This window comes from Anoplophora glabripennis, unplaced genomic scaffold (genome assembly GCF_000390285.2).
Source record: "Anoplophora glabripennis isolate ALB-LARVAE unplaced genomic scaffold, Agla_2.0 scaffold205, whole genome shotgun sequence".
In the NCBI taxonomy this organism is placed as follows: Eukaryota; Metazoa; Arthropoda; class Insecta; order Coleoptera; family Cerambycidae; genus Anoplophora; species Anoplophora glabripennis.
Window position 1 is genome coordinate 715,678 of NW_019416308.1, and position 6,000 is coordinate 721,677.

A 6,000-nucleotide genomic window follows, 5' to 3' on the forward strand; every position below is an offset into this window, starting at 1 on the left:
TAGGCTTATGTTTCGCGTAATAATTCTTAATTTCTGGAACACAGTTTAGACCAGAGGTTGTAGCATGATGAAAATTGTTTATTTTTATTTCTTATATTACTCCTTTGAAGGAACGAACTTATTTAAAAAATACCCTATATAAATAAGATGATAAAAATACATGCATCAAGAAAAAAGGTACTGCTTTTCACTCCCACATAACGTTATTAGCTTTCAGTTCAGGAAGCACCGACACGATGAAATAGCTCCTGTGAAATTATTAAAGCAGCTTCAAGAGAGGGTGCTCTCAATGTGACTTATTATATTTAATATTTATGAAATCTGATGTATAATAAAAAAATGGAATAATCTATTATTCATGTTGAATAAGGTATCTCTAGAACTTATCAACAAAAACGTCATCAGTGATAAAGGACAACCCTTATATTCAGTCTTTTACGTTTTATGCTCAAATGCGAAATTCATTTTAAGTACTAGTGAAACAAAAATCTGGGATCAAATATAATATACAAACGAAATGTTACAGAAAACCCTTTCCCTACTATTTTGTTCAAATAATGTTTGGTACACATGTTTGGGAAGTATGTGCTAAATTTGATTTGCTTTCTACCGGTGATCTCAAGAACTTGGTGGTCATAGCAACAGATTATTTGCAACTTGATTAAGACTGGGCATTACTTGCTGCAAAACAATAGTATGTAACGATATGAAGGACATGCCTTTCCTTACAGTAGTGTGATTCAAACTTCTCATCCAGTCATCGTGCATGCCTAAATCTATCACCACTGCATATAGTGATGGAAGAGAAGCGTGGTTAGCAGCTTACCGACTCAGGAACAATAAAAACTGGAGGGGTAGTCACTATTCCATGATTATGGACACATCTATGTCGGTGGTCTTGAGATGGTATCTGACAAGATGGTTCCAAGGCTTCCACAAGCCATTTGTGACTCGAATAGAGGATCAAAGCAAATGGGAGGAAAAGTTTGATGCCCTGGAAAGATGGAGCCTAGTATGGTTTACGGACGGCTCCAAAATAGCCAGAGGGACGAGTGCAGAAATATATGGGCTCAAACCCAGATGGAGCGCAAGTTACAGTCTGGGGAGGTTCCCTCCTGTATTCCAAACAGAAATTTTTCACGATAATGGCGTGCCTGGCAGAGAATATACGTAGGGGTTATAAACGCAAATTCATATATTCTCTGATAGTCAAGCTGCAACTAATGCTTTAGGCACACAGAAGATAAGTTTAAAACTTGTGTGGGATTGTTTACAAATGCTGACTGAACTGGCCACCAATAGTACAGTCAGACTGTGTTGAGTACCAGGATACAAAGGCATTTGTGAGAATGGGAAAGCGGATGAAGTTGCTAGGAAGGGATCCTAGACAGAGTTCATTGACCCCGAGCCATTCTGCGGTACGTCTCCCAGTGTGGTCAGGCGGGCTCTGGGCAAATGGACTGACACATGAAATACTGGACTTCAAGGCCAGGGCGTAGCCATTCTAACGGGACACTGTCACTTTAGGAAACATCTACATAAGCTAACGCTTGTAGACAGTCCGGTCTGCCGAGGATGTGACTTGGCGGATGAAACTTCACTGCATATCCTAGGCGAGTGCCCGGGATTTGCACATAGTAGAATGACGCTCCTGGGGACACTCTATTTGGAACCCAAGGAGAGAAGTGTCAGAAAGGAATCTTTTGGACTTTGTCAAAAGGACACAACTACTTGCTGAATAGAATTCAGTAGTGGGACGCATAATAGGCCTAATAAGGTACCGTGGGACTTATCAGAACCAACCACTAGGAAAAGAAGAATTAGAAGAAGAAGAAATAAAAGGGGCATATTTTATTTGATGATAATAAGTAGGTCGCAGATATCTTTTCATTAAAGGTCGCATGATTTCCCAACGTTCTATCCCAGAAATTCTAATACTTTGTCTATTCTAATTTAGAATACATCCAAATTTGATTTTCAGAGATCATGTCTGGCCACATGTAGTAAGAGTAATATCTGTTGCCACATACCACGGAATTCCAGATCTTTCCTCTACTAAACATCTGTAGAATACTGATAAAAGACGGTATTTACCAAATTTCCTTCTGATTTGGACCATATTTTGTAAGAAGGTACACGTGGCCTGGATAAGATACCCCAACAGGCTATTCTCATTACAAGTATACTTAAAGCGGATTATTATTCATAAATGGGTACTCCGAACTGATGACTAACACGTTATTTAGATATTAGTTTGAAGTTTCACAAATTACTTATTATAGCCTCCTGAACATGTACGCTAAAAATTATTGAATTAAAATCATAAATACTTGGTCAATTGTCTGTCACTTAGTACATACTTTGGAATCCATAAATATCTCTTTGTTTATTTTAAGTATATTACCTGTGAACATAGAGTAAAAGGGATAAAAAAGAGGCTGCCAATGTCGGAATTGCTATTCGTATCTATTTTGTTTATTTAATAATTTCAGTTATATACTGTATAAATAGCAGTGTATTTGATGGCATGTCCATCAATTGATTTGCAAATATATCTCATATTAAGCAATAATTTCCCGTTTAAAAATATAGTAATTAACAGTAAGTTGTTAATGTATTGGTTTCTATCTTCTAGCTTTATCAATATCATTATATTACGTATTCAAGTTATGTTAATAAAACAGTATGTATTACATTTTTATTTATTTTGTGGAATTTTCAAAAACAGAATATTGTACAAAGTCCTTTATTAATTATGAGTAATTTTTTTAATTTGTAGACTTCCATGGCAGTTGTCAATTGCTAAATTCCCGGGCAGTTTGCCACGTCGTCGGCATAGACTTCTCGATGTTTCGGGAGACATATCTTTTCTTCTTCAGAAGAAACTCTAAAACTGGAGATTAAGTACTCTGGTTGGTATTTATATTTGAAGTGCACACTGGTCCATGACTATCCGTGCGTGACCTGTGGTTATTGGTCCATGTCGATCTTGTCCTTAATTTTTTAAGATGACTCATTTTTAAATTTTCGGTAGTTCTGATCCCTCATCTCAAATGAAATTATCTCAATTGTCTCAAACTTTAATAAGTATCTACAAGAAAGCCTTCAAGAAAAATATTGGCTCAGATATGTGGATATTTATTATCTGGCGCCAACATATAAGAATTCTTGAACTACATCAGTAGAATACACCTGGACATCAGCATCATGGAAGAGCACCGAAATGCTGCTCTACCATTTCCAGATATCCTTGCCAAAAGAAACACCACCCAACCCAGAAACAAGATATTGTCAATTCATCGAGCACGTGCTACCTGCAGGACAAAACATATATATGAGAAACTGTAACATCTTCGATGGATGGATGGATGGATGGATGGATGGATGGAAAATGGATACACAAACAGGAACAGAACAAGCTGTTAAGAGGACACTTAATGTCAAGGAAATAAAAAGAATATCCGACAATATCTGTTGCCAAAATAATGATAAATTATTGACCCGTTTGCATTAGTTCTTCTTTCGGTATTGACAACAAAAAGTTCCCATGCCGCCGTCGGGGAAATGATTTTCACTCACGTTGTCGTCCTATATCCATATCGAATTAGGATATATTTAAAACTGCGTAAATTGGGAGTACGCTACTGTCGCCTAAAAGTATGATAAGTGGTTCTATTATAACTCCTAGTTTTGTATCGAGATGTCACATTCTTTGTTCTTCTTGTATGTGCACTTATTGCATGTCCGATGCCTGCCTGCCTCCTGCAGAAACACTTTTACTCCTAAATATATAAGCTGTGTTATTTCTTGCCACAACTTACTATACAGGGTGGTCCGAATTTTATGCAGGAAATTTCGAGGGCAGATAGATCTCTTTAAAATAATAGGTGTTTGCCTTATAAACATAGGTCTGGAACGGTCTCGTTTTAGAGATACAGGGTGTTGAAGTTGTTTAAAAAAATTGATTTTTTGTTTATATCTCCGGAATCTATTAACCGATTTCAATAAAATTTGGTACAGATAATGCAAGACAGTAGGCCTTGCATTCATTAAAATATGAGCTCTAAAAGATCGTCCAGTGGTGTACAACTGAACAGGGTCATCCCCTTTTTATAAAAAAAATCTACGCCACTGTATTATTTACAAGCTATTGCTACGGATTTATATTTAATGTACAAAATAAGTAAAAAAGGTAACTTGAATTTTTCCCTAAAGTTCACCGTTCTCAAATTATTCATACCAATACAATCCCCTAGTGGCAGATACTTCTAATCATATTACAAGAATATTTATGTTTATGCTTAAAAGTAAGTGAAATTTGTAAGCACATCAACAAAATTCTTTACACTCGTCGCTTTCATCTTTTTGGATTAAAACGATATTTGGAAAATCACGACGGCGCAATGAAAGGCACAGAAATTAAATTTTTAAGAACATTTGACGACGATCCTCGGCTAAGTACACAAAAACGTCTCGGCAACTTGGGGTGAGTAAATCGAAAATTTGAAAAGTTCTACATAAGGATTGTAGAAATCCGTACCATTTACAACCTGTGCAAAATTTACTTCCGGTAGATGTAGAGACAGCTGAATTTTTGTTAGTGGTTGTTTTAAAGTCACAACATAATCCAGAATTTTTACTAGAAATACTTTGGACCGATGAGGCTACATTCACAAGGCGAAGGGTAGTAAATTTTCACAATATTTGGTCACAAGAAAATCCTCATGAAATTCGGACAAGATCTTGTCAACACGAATTTTCTGTGAAAGTGTGGCTCGGAATAAATCGGACCTTTCTTCTTGTCACCCCATCTAAATTCCCAGTCATTTCTAAACTTTCTAGAAAACCATCTATTTGAATTATTAGAGGATGTTCCATTAAATATACCACAAAATAGCTGGATACAAATGGATGGTGCTCCTGCGCATTTTAGGAGAATAATACAAGAATGGCTTAAAAATTATATGGGGCGATGGATAGGTTGAAGACCAAATGCCAATGTCAACCATAATGGTGCAGAGAATCCAGTCTCTTGGCCAGCCAAATCGCCAGATCTAAACCCCCTGGACTTCTACGTTTGGGGTTACCTATCTGAAAAGTAAAGTTTACTCTACTCCACCACAACTACTGCAGCGAATAGAAGAGGGGTGTAATGAATTAAAAGAAAACCACCACATGATATTAGTTAGGTAATTCCATTAATCATTAATAGAAATTGTCAGAAATGTATCGATGTGGATGGTTCGCATTTTGAACAATTGCTGCAAATACGTAACGTTAATTTCATTTCTTGTTTAATTGTCGTTGCTTGGTAAATGTATTTTTATTATTATTTTCATTTAAATTGTCCTTATTTGTAAAGATAGTGGATTAAGCCTCCAGGAGAAACTAAAATACACTAGGAACACTACCTCACAGGTGATGTGGAAATAATGTTGTTGATCTGCTTACAAATTGCACTTACTTTTAAGCACAAACATAAATATTGTAATATTATGGTTTGAAGTGTCTGCCACAAGGGGATTGTATTGGTATGAATAACTTGAAAACGGCGAATCTTAGAGAAAAAATTGAAGTTACCTTTTTCACATATTTAGTGCATTAGAATATAAATCCGTTATAATAACTTGTAAAAAATACAGTGGCGCAGTTTTTTTTATAAAAAGAGGGCGACCTCTGTCCAGTTGTACACCACTGGTTGAACCTTTAGAGCTCACATTTTAAGTAATGCAAGGCCTACTGTTATACATTATCTGTACCAAATTTTATTGAGATCGGTTAAAAGATTCCGGAGATATAAACAAAAAATCAATTTTTTTTAACAACTTCAGCACCTAACACCTAATCTCTAACACGAGGCCGTTCCAGACCTATGTTTATAAGGCAAACACCTATTATTTTGAAGAGATATATCTGCCCTCGAAGTTTCCTGCATAAAATTCGGACCACCCTGTATACGCATAGATTAGTTCAAATTGGTTCAGTTCCAAATGGTATGGT